This window comes from Sebastes umbrosus, chromosome 10, assembly GCF_015220745.1.
Source record: "Sebastes umbrosus isolate fSebUmb1 chromosome 10, fSebUmb1.pri, whole genome shotgun sequence".
NCBI classification, from domain to species: domain Eukaryota; kingdom Metazoa; phylum Chordata; class Actinopteri; order Perciformes; family Sebastidae; genus Sebastes; species Sebastes umbrosus.
Window position 1 is genome coordinate 6,500,342 of NC_051278.1, and position 16,194 is coordinate 6,516,535.

The 16,194-nt window shown below is 38.2% G+C and overlaps 1 protein-coding gene across 3 annotated transcripts in view; it reads right to left on the reverse strand.

The window, feature by feature from the left end:
- The window catches only part of LOC119495195 (homeobox protein Meis1), a 234,174-nt gene extending 224,212 nt beyond the window's left edge, over window positions 1–9,962 (reverse strand). For all 3 annotated transcript variants that reach the window (XM_037781445.1, XM_037781444.1, XM_037781443.1), the window contains exon 1: window positions 9,787–9,962. The gene's annotated coding sequence lies outside the window, so the exon portion shown is untranslated. The remainder of the gene's footprint in view (window positions 1–9,786) is intronic.
- Between the last annotated feature and the right edge of the window lie 6,232 nt (window positions 9,963–16,194).

Sequence of the window (16,194 nt, forward strand, 5' to 3'; positions counted from 1 at the left end):
GGGACTTTTACTTTGGAAAATCTTTAAATTAATACCGTAAAAATGTTTGATTTTCAAAATGTATGTCATCAGAGATGTCCTGAAGTCAAATATATCAGTCATTGTCAGGCATTATTTATAAAAAAAAAATTCCCAGCAACCCAAAAATCTAAGAATAAAGACATTTCCTTCACAAATTAGTGGTATTTTCTTTCTAATTTATAAGAGACATGTAATGTTTTATACTTCTAGTGAATATAATCCAATCAATCTTATTTCCATATAAGTATGTTGTATATACAGTTCCCTTTGTTAACACCTTATTTTGAAATCCGGACATAGTAACTTCGCCAAGTCCGTCTCTAGCTCTCCCGTCAGCTCCGTTCTCTTTATACATCCATGGTCAGCTCCATCGGGGCCGTTTGAATGCATTTATCATAAATGTCAGTATATGGGTGCTCTACAGTTGTAGCGTCGGCCGATTTGACCACAGAGATGAGAGTGACGGCCGGCTTGACCGCACGTTACCGCAATACGATAACGTTTCCTGTCCGTGACAGAGTTAGCATGCAGCTTTAGCCATCATGTCTAGCTCTGCTTTTCCTGCAATGTGTGAAACCCAAAGTGTTTCCATACTTTACTGTATGTGTAGTGTTTACCACTTTGGATTTAACATGTGAGGGTGCAGGTAGTATCCACGTGGACCCTCCAACGTTTTCTGCTCTGTCGTTTCAGCTCACTGCGGCCAGCTGCGGTTTGTTTTGGTTGACGGGTACGGAACAGATATGACGCCACGTTACTCAGACTACAACAATAAAAGCGGTAACTTCCTTTACCTCGGCATAGACTCAAATGATGCAAATATATCAATTCTGGCATTAAAGAATCGATTTCAAAATCGTAATCAAAAAATTCCTTTTTGAATCTATTATCCAAATAGTTGCTGAGTAATCAATTAGTCAAGATTATAAACATTTCATGCAGGGTTATTGTACTGAATAACATTGTAAGGTGTTACTGTTGTTACGGTCCATCCCTGTAGATTCCCTTCAGCAGACGTGAAACCATTGGGAAATAAATTTATCACATTTCATCCTGTTCTTTGGATATTCTGTCATTCTGGCAACCAGACAAACAAGGCAAATCACCTTACTCAAGTGTTATCAATAAAACTACTAGCAGGATGTTTTTTCCCTCTAATGAGGTGTTAAAACACTTGGGCTGTGGTCTTCATTGGTTTAGGACGGTTTGGAGGATGGTGTGAATTTGGTGCAGTTACTGAGGTAGTATAAGGACGGCTGGGAGTGAGAGTAAAGCCTAGCTTGTATTACCTTTTCACACGTCAGCCTGAAGCTGACAGGTTGCTAAAGCAAAGGTATTTTAACATCCAATTTCAGCAGTTTCGTGGCACAATCGTGCGAAACTAGGGGTGAAAATGAAAATGGAGAGAGAGAAAGAGGGACCTAAACTTGGGAATGGGTGGAGGTTTTCTTTTTTGACATTTCTTTTATCCAGTAAAGGAGAAAAAAATACCTGACACACACACACACACACACACCAATACCTTTAATGGAGTGTGTGTCTCCCTACTGTCATTTCTCACCTTTACTGAAAAGAAGAAGTAGTGGTTTTAAAAGTGTTGGATGGTATTGGTCCAAGAGATTTGTGATAAATGATTGCAAGTCATAACACCTGAAGAGCAACACCAGAAAAAAACTTCTTGGAGCTGCCTTTAGCTGATGTATCCTGGTGTGAAATTGCCAAGCTTGGACAGAATACATCTTAAAGTCTAAATACAGGAAAACAACATTGGTTGTTTGTTTAATTACATTAACATTTGCTATGTTTAGATTGTGTGACATTCAGACAAAGGATGCGGAGGTCAGAATTGTAGATGGGCGGACAAGGAGGCCGGGGCTCAACGTTCAACATCAGTTTGCTTTAAACACAATCACTATAAGATCACAATCCTTTCCTAATTTTACTGAAGTAAAGCTTCAATATTGATTCTTGACCTTGATGTCAAATGTCACCTGAAAGACGGTAGATGTCAAAACATCTAGCAGAGGCTTTGAGTCAAAACCATTCAACAGCTTATGATCTTTTCTGGTGAACGACGACACGGCAGCTAAGATTTTAAACTCCGATTGTCTTTTTTGACCAGTGATGATCACAAAAAGCTGATTAAACCATTGAAGGAATAATTCCACCTTTTGGGATATACACTTTTTGCTTTCATGCCGAGAGTTAAGATACCACTCTTATGTCTGTACTGTAAATATGTAGTTGAAGTCAGCATCCTGTTAGCTTGGCACAAAGGCAGGGATCGAGGGAAACAGCTAGCCCGGCTCCGTCCAAAGGTAGCAGAATCCACTTATATACCTCGAAAGCTGACAAGCCAAGTAATAGTTATACTTTAGGAGGTGCTGGTAAGTGGATTTTGTTACCTTTGGACAGAGCCAAACTGGCTGTTTCCGCCCAGACATGAGAATTGTGTCAATCCACTGATCTAACACTCAGCAAAAAGATTAATATAACAAAATGTCTATTTCTTTAATGAGAGCAGCAATTGAGTCTTTTGAATATTTGCATTTTAACATACCTGATTAACTTCCTAACACTGGCTCTAAGCAACTTATGATATTTAATTAAAACTACTTTTCTTAAATCGGAGCAAATATTTAAATAAAAATACAATAATTTATTTCGTAATCATTTGAATTTTTATGCAAATAACCATTATAGATGACAACAATAAAGTATAAGGATAACATTTAGAGTTTTTAACAGTTGGAGTGCAGCACAACATGGAAGTGAAAGCAGCACACTGTTTATTTAAATGTGAAATAGCAATAAAAACTATTTTGTTCCTAAAATCTATGAATAATCTTGATCTCAGTGCTGTCCAAAATAATTGTGATTATGATTTTTGGCATAATCGTGCAGCCCCAACAACCTCCTCTCTGCTATTTATAATCAAATGAATCACAGTATCCTGAACTTTGAGCTGGTCTTTGAAGCCCTCCTCCCCTCCAGTGAGCCCGGTAGGATCCCGTCCTATTTAGAAAAGGGTTAGCCAGGATTAAAGGGTGTTTCTGTCGCTCTTATCTAGTGTTTGAGCACTTGATCACGGAGGCGTGCCCTAATCCGAACATCGATGCGGTTCCATCAACACGCTCTCCTGGAGCAACTCGCCAACAAAGGGGCTGTTGGGGCTTGTTTAGATGGGGTCCCACACACACACACACACACACACACATGCACGGAAACACACAGATCCCTTTTTTAAGGAACACTGTTTCTGCTGTTGCTCGCTTTGATAGTTGATGCCAAACGTCTAATCTCATAAACTTCTGCTTGTTCTCTGCTGACGGACTCAAGACTTAAGATCTGTGAAGCGTGTGTGTGCGTGCGTGTGTGTGTGTGTGTGTGTGTGTGTGTGTGTGTGTGGGTTTGTTTGGAAATCTAAGTGGGAGATTAAGTCAGGTTGGTTGATCACCAGTGGATTTGTTTACAGCAGGCTTTAGACAGAGATGATAAGCTGTTTATGTCAGATCTGTCATGAATAATTGCAAATGTTTGGGTCTTCTGATGTGTGTAACATGATAGTCGACATGTGATGTGAGCTTTCCATCAGTGCAGATAAGCAATCAGCAATTGTATTACATTTTTGAAAATTACTTTTAATACCACTTGGTCCCTTAAAATTGACAGTACAGCAACACGCATCATGAATATCATTTAAATATATCTTTTAAATATCAGACACCTGGTGTGTTTGTTTTTGTTGTGATGCCAATTAGAATATGACTACAGACATATTTCAACCTATTTAGTCTATTAACAGATGTGGGAAAGAAAATGAATTAACCAAGAGAACTCCAAAAGTGCTTCGTTTAGGGCAGTGGTTCCTAACTTAGGGGTCAGGACCGCCCTAAGGGGTCGCAATATGCTTTTTTCTTGTCAATTAGTGGATAATTTTACCTCTTCAGCCTTTAAAATCATCCAAATAAAACAATCTGAGAAGGGAATCACACATTAATTGAACCGGAATCAACCATAGACTGTATAGAAGAAGTGGACGTGGTCACCATGACGTCACCCATTGGTTTGTGGACTGCCGTTTTGAAGCCTCAAGTTCGACATTTTGGCCATCGCCATCTTGTTTTTTTGGAACCAGGGGGAAGCTAAGTACAACCGGACGAATAAGACGTATCTAGGCGACCAAAATGTTACAATTAACTTTCATGAACTGAAAACACACTGTGAAAGGGTTAAAGGTGTAAGACGAAAACACGGACAACTCCCAGACCGGACAACTCCGTGGTAGCGACCTGTCAATCACAAGGTAGTTCCGCCCTAAAGCATCCCCTGCTTTATGGTCTATCTGACTCTAAATGGGACCATCATTTACTAAATGAACATCATGCTGTATTGAAGAAGACTTGAAACTAGCGATTGAGACCATAAACTCATGTTTACAATGTTTACTGAGGTAATAAATCAAGTGAGAAGTAGACTCATTTTCTCATAGACTTCTATACAACCAGACTTCTTTTAGCAACCAGTGGAGTCGCCCCCTGCTGGCTGTTAGAAACAATGCAGGTTTAAGGCACTTCAGCATTGGCTTCACTTTTCAGAACTGAAGGTTGCCGCCTGGAATCAGCACATTTAAATTTGCAATAACATTTACATAGCAAGTAGTGAACTGGGCCAAGGCAGAAATTTAGCCAAACATGGTTAACAGCATAAAATGAGAGTTTAACATAAAATCCACATTTCAGGTAAAATAAAATAATTGTGCTCTTGTATTTCATTAACAAAATGAGTACTGGTTTATTTATCTTTGTATCTATCCCAGAGTATATATATATGTATGATGTCTATGAACAAGGCAGAAATAGACAGACTGAGTACGGTCAAACGGGAAAAAAATGACCCTCTGCTTCCCTTGTGGGCCTGCTGGCTATATTTGACAGGACTGTATATCATACTCTAGGATGAGTTGTAATTGCAAGTGACTGTTCTGTGTTTCTCAGAAGTGGATGTGTGTGTGTGTGTGTGTGTGTGTGTGTGTGTGTGTGTGTGGAGGTGGGGGGGTGTTTTTGTAAAAATAAAAGGAGAAGTGTTGCGCTTGCTGTGGATTCTTTAGGAAATTGCTGTCGCACACGCAGCGGCTGGAGCCGGGGCTGGAGCCGGGGCCTGGCGACGGAGACAGGAGAGTCTGGCTCCCAGAACCATTACTACGCCTGCTGGAGCCACGGAGGCCAAGCTGTGTGGGAGAGGGAGTGTGTATTTTGATAGTAGTGCAAAGCTTTTGGGGGCCAAGCTGGACACCAGTTGGATATGTAAGTGAGGCTGTAGGTACTAGTGTTAGATTTAATGTTATTAAAGTTTCCTCTTTTGTCAGAATTATTGTCATATGATAACATCAATGAATGCTTTTGGGTTTGAAATCTATCTCAAGTTCAAACAAGCTCTTTTCCAAATAGTATTTCACCATAATAGCTATAATTAAATTCTTATGGTATTTTGATTACACAGGAAGGATTATTATTGAACGTGGGGGTGTGCGTACTGTACATGCATGTGTATGGAGGTTTTTTTTACACATTTCCAAGAAGGTCCTTGTTGAGAAGGTATAGCTATAAATCTCTGGAGTCGCCACTCTGGAGAAAAAAGCAGACTAAACACTGATGACCCCCAACGCTGACCTTGTGCACACACACACACATACACACTCCAAAATGACACACATGAGCATTTTCTGACCTGTTGTCCCACTGGTTACGTTCAAGCAACAATTTCTTAGTTAATGTTATAGCAAGAGGAGTTTAAGAAATGATGCCAAAGAGCTCTAAGGCGGCAACTAACACTTATTCTCTTTACTGATTCAATATTTGTTCAATAAAATGTGAGAAAATAGTTAAAAAATGCCCAGAACAATTTCCTGGAGCCCAAGATGACCAGAAGAAGAAGAAGAAGAAGAAGAAGCAGCAAATCCTCACATTTAATATTACCGAATAATCATTATTAAATGACTTGAAGGATTAATCAATAGATGACAGACCAGTTACAGCCACAGAAACAGTTTTGTGTAGGCATCATGCTTCAGATGGAGACTTTAGAGATGATGAGGTGTGAAATAACACAGGAAGGGACTGCTCAAAAGCAGAAAAAGAATTTTCAGGATATTCTGAGGTGAGCAACCTAAAAAATCACCATGTTGCCATTCATTCCTCTTAAAAATTGTACTAGTGCATGTTTCATATCATGGGAGCAACGATTATTTTCATTATTGGTTAATCTGCTGGTTATTTTCCTATTAATCAATTGATTGTCGACTCTATAAAATGTGTAAAATGGTGAAAAATGCACGTTACGATTTCTTAAAAACCTAAGTTGATGTCTTCAAATAGCTTCTCTGTCCGATCAACAGTCAATAAAAACAAAAATGACAGATTTCAGACTATGAAGCTCCTCATAACTGACAGGCTGGTACTCAGGAATGTCTGGTGTTTTCGCTTGAAAAATGTTTATCCATATATAATTCTTGTAGCGACAATCAATGAAAAAAGCTGCTAAGAAGGCTCTTAACTGTGACACGTTCAAACAAATCCATACTTAAGTCCAGATGCGTTCATGCTGTCTAATAAACGAAAATACTTACAAGCAATAACTATACTGAATGACTAAAATAGGAACTGATGGTCGACAGAAAATATCGGAGCCAAGCTCACCCTCTTTGTCTGTATCCAACGTCCAAATGAACAGGTAAAAAAAAGTGAAAATACCCCTGTGCCAATGATAGTAACCTAAAACAACATGTGCAGCCTTAAACAAATAATAATAAACAACAGGCTAGACAACACATTTTGACCCCTAAAATTCCCAGTCAATCCACTAACTGACAAATCAACCAAACCGTTCAGCTCTAACAGGAAGGCTGATATGGGATTGTCCAATAATCTACTACTATTGGCTGGAATTTGTCTATTACTGCACATTAAGTAAGCTCTAAAAGTTCTTATGTGGGGTTTTTTTCTTGAATCAACCTACTTCAAGTTAAGAGATGGATGAAATGTGGTATTTGCAAAATCTGCAATTTAAAACAAATTTCTCATAGAAATACAAAGAGCTCCATCATACTAATCTGTGAGAACCATTTCCATATAGTTTCTGAGCAGTTATGTGAGTCTCTGTCTCCCTCTGCTGGATCAGACCGGTAGGAAGCCCAGCAGCAGTTTGACCAGACTGGTAACCCAAGATCCAGTGACTTCAATCTGCCCCCAAAACCCCACAAGAACTGTTAGGTCGACCTTTGACCTGATACCACGCACTGGGGCGACCTCATTTATCACCTGGATGTGGAGTGTTGTGATAGAGAGGGGGTTGGAGGGGTGCATGCGCCAGTGTTGGTTTTTAAAGGAGAGTTTGGTTTTTGGGGGTGTAAGCACTCTTGAAGGGAAAGGAGGCTTTTATGTACATGTACAAAAGTTACAGACAGAGAGACGCTGTCTGGTTTGATTCTGATTGGCCGGGGTGGGGGGGGTGATGCAGAGAGGTCAGGGAGTCTGGGCTGATGAATGTTTTGAGATACTCCGAGGGTTTCTATGAGGGGGGGAGCGCAGTGTGGTGTGGTTTGAATTAGAGACAAATTGACCTCCTTAAAAGACGTCTATAATGTTGTGGCTCCTGAAATGAGCAGAGAAAATGTTGTGAGAGACGTAGGATGAGTCACGCTTATAACCAATACTTTCATTTCTGTTTATTTTTTGCCAATTGTTCCTTTTTTCTCTCAATTTGCGATGCCCATTCATCTCTATTATGCACTGCATCCTTGTCACTGCCAGTCTTATATCACCTATATGCACCGAGTTGATAAAGATGTTTAAGATAAGTGAACCCCTCCACATGGGGGACACAATGGGAGGTAGTTCAAACTAGTGCAACAGGCTTAAATGATTCAACGGCCAAAGCAGCAACGCTTTTCCTCTACACTAGAGGCTGAGGCACAAGCAAAATCTAAAAAATACTTGCTCAGTAGCTCCTCTAAGCCAGTGATTCTCAAAGTGGGGTCCATGTCACTCTGTCGGGGGGTCTGCAAAAAATGATATGCTATAAATTATATTGTGCTGTATCATTAAAAAGTGCATATCTACAGATGGGGACCATTTGTGCCAAAAAGACAAGCATCGTGTCCATGAAGGCCCAGACACACCAACCCAACAACAAAGAACTAGCGGCGATGAAGGCCGACTGTTTCCTCGCCTCACGTCGCCTTTGTCTTGGCCGACAGGTTGCACTTGAATACACCACAAAGACTACAGCCAATGGTCGACTACCACGTACGTTCTGCACCTGCGTGAGGTAAAATAACTCTCCACACCAGATATACTCGTGGGACAAGGGATAAAAATGCTGTGCAGTCCCTCGTAAAGTGGGACACCTGGTCACCCTAATGTGTAAATGGCCTTGAAGTGATCACTGCACAGCAGCAGTAATGAGAAGTTCTTATCTTATGTAGACTGTAGCACTCAAACAGTAAACTCAGGGAAGCATGTTTGTTTATAGCATTAAAACATGTTTCATACAACAGCACAACAGAAAGCCAACATATAGCCTGTTTCAAAGCAGCCACAGCAAAAACATAAGTCAGTAACACTGTACTGAAGAGTGAACATTACAGAAGAGAGACGACAATGGAGGCTATGATAGTCCAGTTTCCACTTAAATGACAAAACCAGCATATAATAAAAATACAATGAGAATACACCTTTGACACCTTTGTGTTACAATAAAGAGCTGCCAACCTTGAGAAAAATATACTGTAACTTACATAAAATATAATTTTCCCTTTTGATTTATCTGTTTTTTAGTTGTACTATTGAAGTCAGCAAATACTATTTAAAAAACACTAATCACTAGGCCTATTTCCCAGAGCCCAAAGTCTTGAATCTGCTTGTTTTGTCTAAACAAAAAGTCCAAAATAACCTCAGTTTGCAGTGATGAAAAAAAGGAGAAAAGCAGCAAATCATCCCATTTGAAAGCTGTAAACGGTGAATGTTTGGCATGTTTTCTTTAGAAGTTAACCCTCCTGTTTTCTTCCAGTCGACCATGCAACTTTTATCTTCCCGGGTCAAAATTGACCTCAGTCTGGTTTGACTGTTTTTAAAGCATACACTATAAATTACCACCCAATTCTGTGTTACACCTTTTTGGACAACTTCATTCCAACTCATTACCACAAGCTTTACACTTTTTTAATTATTTAATTTAATAATATATATATATAATATATATATATATAATATATAATTTAATTTACTTTGTTAATTTCTGGGAAATTATACCTAATTTTTGAGTAAAGAAAGGCAGAAATTATGACTATAGTTATTATCTGAGTAACATAATGTGATGGATTGTCACAGGCTGGTATATGTCAAAGTTTAGTGTTAAAATTGTTTTTAAATTTTTTGAATGGCAGCAAATACTGACACCTGTTTTCCTCCCAGGTAGGACCACAGGTGCTATAAATTTGAATAAAATACCCATAATGCAACAAAAGTAGTGCTCATTAATTCTTTTTTTATTGCAAAGACCATAGTAGGGACCCATCCATGTTATTTTGGGGCAATTAGATGAAAGAAATATCATATTTATGATATAATAAAGTTTGAAAATGGGTCAAATTTGACCCGAAGACAACAGGAGGGTTAAATGACTGAAACAATTAATGAATTATCAATATTGCTGATATGGTGTGGTAAACATTTCACTGTAATAATAACAATATAAGCAGGTTACCTTAAAGTAGATTGCAGCTCTCCATGTGTAGACTTCAGATGAAGCTAGCTCAGTATTCAGGTTATAGTGTTACAGACTTTATAGCCGGATATATATTGAGCAACTGTTATTATAAACTGCTGATATTTATAAAGTCTGTTGAAACCTTCAGACACCGTCAAACCGCCGCAAACACAAGTTTACTAACATGTCTGATAGCTGTTGACGCAAAATGTACGTAACGTTTCTGACGGTTATACGCACGATGACGCACACAGTGGGTCCATCCCAATACTCACACCTGCGGTTTTGAACTAGTGATGGGAATTCCGGCTCTTTTTAGTGAGCCAGATCATTTGGCTCAGCTCACCAAGAAGAGCCGGCTCTTTCGGCTCCCAAACGGCTCTTCGTTTTACCACTTCTGCCTTTTATAATTCAGCTAAATTTAGCGCTGTTTTGACCCATGATTAGTATGTGATCACATATATCACTTAAATTATTAGATATAATTATACCAATCCTTATAATTTCCAGAGTACCATAATTTTACATGCTGCTTCATTTTCTCACACCACACTCCTCTCTCTTTTTCTCCTCCTCTTCCTCCTGCTCTGTACCTGTAGACCGTCAGCGCGCCTTGATGGTATGATCCTTGTCTTTCAGCACCTGATTGGTCCCACGGACATCACTAACACAACATTCAGTCACAGTCAGTGCATGAAGTGCCCGTGGCGCGGAGAAGATCGTCCTATCATTCTGCCTTGTATTAATTAAAGAAAAAAAAAATGTCTCTCAGACGGGAGCCGGCTCCTATCGTTCACTTAAAAGAGGCTCTTTAAGCTGGCTCGTTCACATACGACACATCACTATCTTGAACACCTTTATGGAGTTCAGTCTACTCGTTTGTGGCCACCAGGTGGTAGACAATTGTGATTCGTGTGTGAAATATGCCGACAACACTGCAGTCCACACTTGATGCACACTTCTAATACTGCTTCTAATCAGAGCCAAGTGTATCCCACAATTCATCACTGATCTTTTATCCTGTTACTAAGGCAACAGCTTTGGTCCAAGATTACTTCCTGTCAGCTACTGCATTACAGGTCCCATATTATAAAAAGTGAGATTTTCATGTTTTTTTATTATAAAGCAGGCTCAGGTCCTATATAAATACTGTGAAAGTATGGAAACACTCAATCCACAGGAAAATACCCACAGCCCGTATTCAGAAACTCTGCATTTGAAACAAGCTGTCAGGATTTCTGTCCATTTGTGATGTCACAAATATACAATATTTAGACCCTTGACACAATTTTAAACGTAAACATTCTAAATGTGTAGCAGTTTATTCCCTGGTTGCAGTGTATGTGAATAACATCAGCTGACAGGAAGTACACATGGACCCAAGCTGTTGCCTAGCAACGCAATTCTGTTGCAATTCCGTCAAAATGTGCTAAAACGGACAGAGGGTAAATACAGGTATATTCAAGCAGACAGTATGAGGAAAATAAAGTTTTTTTTAACATTACAGCATGTAAACATGTTCTAGTAGAAATATAAAATACAAGTATGAACCTGAAAATGAGCACGATATGGGACCTTTAACAAACATTACATTGCAAAAGGAAATACAAAGGGGTACATCATAGATATAAAATAGTTTAAAACTGTTTTATAATTGTGGTCCCTTACCAAAAAGAAGTTTATTCAAGTGTGTTATTAGTATATTTCTTTTAAACTTAAAATAAGAGAGTATACTTTCAGTTTACTTTTTATGTACTTATCAGAGATATACTTAACAAAATTATAATTAAGTATACTTGGCTCATACTGACAAGTATACAGAAAAGTCTAAGTATACTTGGCTTATACTTGTAGGGTGACTTAGCCTAATGTGGGAATTTTTTTGCATTTCAGATTTCTGGAATATATTGTGATACGAAGCCAATGTATTTGATCCAAACCCAGTATCACTGCGGCACTAAATTGCTTTTCTCTGGTAACAGAGCATGATGAGTAAGGGTGGGGGGCACATACCAAGAGTAGCCTAGAGTAGCCACAAATCCACCACTGTCTACAGCGATGCATCATGGTCTATAAGATCATCATATGTTTGTAGCTTCACTGTCCTATGAGAGACACATTTCTCTGAAAAGTCAACTTTTCATGAAAAACAGCTGTTCTCAGCTTTGTGACGATGCATTTTCCAGCTGATCCAACATCAACACATCTGGAGATACGTGATTTCCACTGGACAGGAATGGGATGAAATATTATAATCTGAGATGTAACTAAAGCGGTCAGACAAATGTAGTAAAAAGAACAATATTTCCCTCTGAGATGTAGAGGACTAGAAGTATAAAGTTGAATAAAATGGAAATAACCTACTCAAGCAAAGTACAAGTCCCTTCAATTGTTAGGTCAGACCATATTTGACATTATTGTTCATGACATAATTAATTAGACTACTTTGACTTGGTGTCCTTTATTGAAGAGCAAGACCTCAAACCAAAAGTGAAATTAGGATATTATGAATATCTCTCTCCCAGAACTGGGAAAACGAATAATGAGAGTGAATTTCTGGTGTTTACTCCACTGATGATGAATGGGAGGCTGACTGTGTGTGTGTGTGGACTCATTAACTGTTTATATACACAAGGGAGCTTTTGATGAATGACCCTTTAATACCCTGAGGGGAAATATCTGTTGCATGAAGTACATAGAGCAAATATTAGGACAGCATAAGGATACAAAAACAACACACACACTGACAGAAACCAGACACAGTAAACACTTAGTTGTACTTTTTACAGAAACAAAAACTGAAAATGCTACTTGAGGACATGCTCTTTGGTAATTAAATAACATTTACCATGTTTTTGTGTTCATATACTAAATGCCAAAGTCAGTTCCAAGTCAAAAACAGGTTTAGCTCCCCAACAAGGAACATCTGGATGTTTTGAAATGCCTTCTCTTATCCATCCATTCATCCATCCAAACAATGTTTGGCAATGAGTTCAATATCTTAGTTACAAAATCAACACACGAGAAATTGTATTTTTACTTTATAATATGTTTGACTATTTTTATATTGAATGTACATACTTGACTTTGGATTATTTTATTATCTTTTGTTATCTTATTTACATTGTTATTGATCTTATTTGTTATCATCTAAGCTTTACTTGATCATATTTCATTATTGTAATAAAACTACTCCATTTGGAGTCAAAGTTATACAAAATAGTTGTGTTTTATTGATTTTATACTGTCTAGGAGAACCACACCTTCCAGCACCCTATAGGGCTTAAGAGGTTAATATTAATCTGTTTCTTTGCATCTAAAACAATTCAGGTTGGCACAGCATGAGAAAACATTTTCCTGTAAATGGTCCTTCAGTTGTTAAGAATGACTACAGTCTGAATATTCACATTTAAACCACATGGTGGCAGCCTAGAGCCCAAATGACTGTTTAAGGTGATGATGTAATTTCTCAAAGTACAATAAAATGTACATCTATTCAGGTTGATAATGAAACTGTCATTGGTATTGTTAGATTATTAGCCTACTCTTTCGTGTTTCTATTAAAACAATTAATTCGCCATCCCTGATTGCAGTTACAGTTTTAAAAATGATGTTATATTAAAAGTTGTGACATGTAAAACAAGTTTCGGCCTTGCTGACTGATAACTCCAACATCCTGATCTTCACACAGGTATTTTCCGAATTAGGATAGATATTATAGATATTATAGATATTATCATGTAAATAATCCAGCGCCTCTTAAATGGTTTCAGACTCTCTGTCCACCTCCCTATACTGGTATTTTGAGTGTAATTAATTTGCCAAAAAAAGAGACAAAAGGCACAATAAACAAAGTTAAAGATGAATCTGAATGACAGCATTATGTTTGTTTGTTTTTTCAAATGCTCTATAGATATTGCGATAATATTGTAATTGTGAATTATTTTGGCCTCGATAATTGTGTAGTAAAAATCTGATATTGTGACAGTCCTACTCCAAATGTTTCTGAAGACAACAGTCAAACAGTATTAGTCATCTACTGTAAAATCACATCAAAAAATAAATAAAATAAATAAATAATAATAATAATAATAATAATAATAATAATACATATTGTAAAGAATACAAATAAAAAAAAGAAAAGAAAAAACTCATTGGGTTTTCAAACATGTACATATTGTACACTTTAAAGTGTGCCAACATCTGTATCCCACCCACCCCATCCCCCTAGGAGACTGGCCAACACATCAAAACATAAATAATAATAATAATAATAATAATAATAATAATAATAATAATAAATAATAATAATAATAATAATAATAATAATAATAATAATAATACATATTGTAAAGAATATAAATACAAATAAATAATAATAATACATATTGTTAAGAATATTAGTTAAAAAAAGAAAAGAAAAACTCACATGGTAAAATAAATAGGTAAAATAAAGATTCTACAACAATTCTATGAAGTTATGGTTATCAGTTACAGGCATCAAGTTATATTTATTATAGTGTAGACATTATTATAGTTATTATTATTAGTTATTAGTTAGTTATTATTATATAGGAGCCGAGGAATAGTTGCCATATTTTTTGGAATTTATTAACCGAGGCTTGAGTGGTATAAATCTGATCTTTTCCAGCTTCAAATGAACCATTACCTCCTCAACCCAGCAGCAGTATAATGATATTTTTTTATGTTTTCTATTTATGTTTTAAAAGGAGTCCATTCCTCTAGACATGTAGGATGTATGAATGACCAGCTGAGGGAGCTACGCGACCACAGTTATAACCAGAGACTTGTTGGTTCGTCGCCCAGGCATGAACCTGAAAACAATGCTGGCAACTGTTGAGTGCAGGAACACAAATCTGGCAGCACTCAACCAAAAACAAAAGTGGCTAATCATCTAACTTCCACACACTTTGGCAGATCAATAGCTGTTTAAAGGCTCAATCCACAGACTAGTTCACCTCACAAAGGCAATGAGAGATTACACACCCACACACACACACACACACATACACACATACATACAGCTGCTGTGGATTACCTGAGAGGCTCTCACAGATATGGTGGTAAAATGTTAACGAGATTAACCAGAAAATCCCTTTAATCGATTTTGTTTCATCAGACGTGTATTTGGAATATATGGAGACGTTTATTCAACAAAATTATCATTCAATTTATACTATTTTTATTAACAAATAACCAACTCCAAGTGACAAACAATATATTACTGTGTTATTACTGTGTGGTATTTTCTGTGGTGTATCTACCTATAGTAGATTATAATATGCATGACGTGCTGAGTTCACAGTGACCACCTCACCGTGGTGTTTCCTCTTTCCTAGGGAATATCTATAATATAGTTGGATTTTAAATGATTTCCATTTGAGAACAAAGGTGACATGACCGGATCTGAAATGAAGGTTCCGGAGAAGGGAAGAGGGAAGAGGGAGGGGGGGTCATGTAGTCATGAGACTAAAGAGCGGTAGCAGATCCACCAGAGCAGATTGTAAAATTCAATTCTGCAGAACATCTTTTGTTTAGACAGCTTTTTCTGTGAAAGGAGCGAAGTCTTGGAACTCGCTATCTGATCACTTAAAATCTGCTGTAAACTTTACCACCTTTAAGAGAGCAACCAAATCCTGGTTAATTCAGCGACAAAACCTGTATACTCATGTCTAGTTTTTCATGTAATGTTTTTAAAGGGACTATTTGTAACTTTCAGAAATGCTTGTCAACAGCGACACCTGTGGCCGTTAAGTCAACGAAAGTCAGCGTCGGGCTCGCACTTGCTCGCTCTAAATAGCCAGGAATGAGCATCGCTCAAAACAGTGAGGCGACACACGTCAGCTAAAGCCACAATATCACTCTATATTTCACCTGCTTGGCAGTAATGTTAGCTGACCAGACGAAGGTCTCTCCATGAATCAATGCTGATCCTAGTGTTGGCTTTTCCTGCTTCAGCAAAAGCAGGTCGGTGCCGGGGCTGAAGCAGGAAGAGAAACATTATCGTCTCCCGACCGCAGCCACAGGGAGACACCGGCACCCGGTCGGAGACGATAAAGTTTCTCGTTGCGGAGCTCCGTCACTTCACAAAACACGCAAAACCTCTGTCGGTCTGGAGGAGCTGCAGCAGTTATTTCTGCACAAACGTCCACTGTACATTCACTAGATATTCTCAGAGCTAAACTAACTCTTCTGCAGTGTGTAGTGTGCGCGCATGCACGTCTAGAGGTGGAGCGAGACAGCGAGAACGCGCGTGGTGTGAGTGAAGGCAGACTCCGGCCACACACGAGAGCGCATATGCGAGCGCGCATGGGATCCCGACCCGGTACATTTATACGCTTAAAAAGTTACAAACAGTGCCTTTAACGGCCACAGATGTCGCTG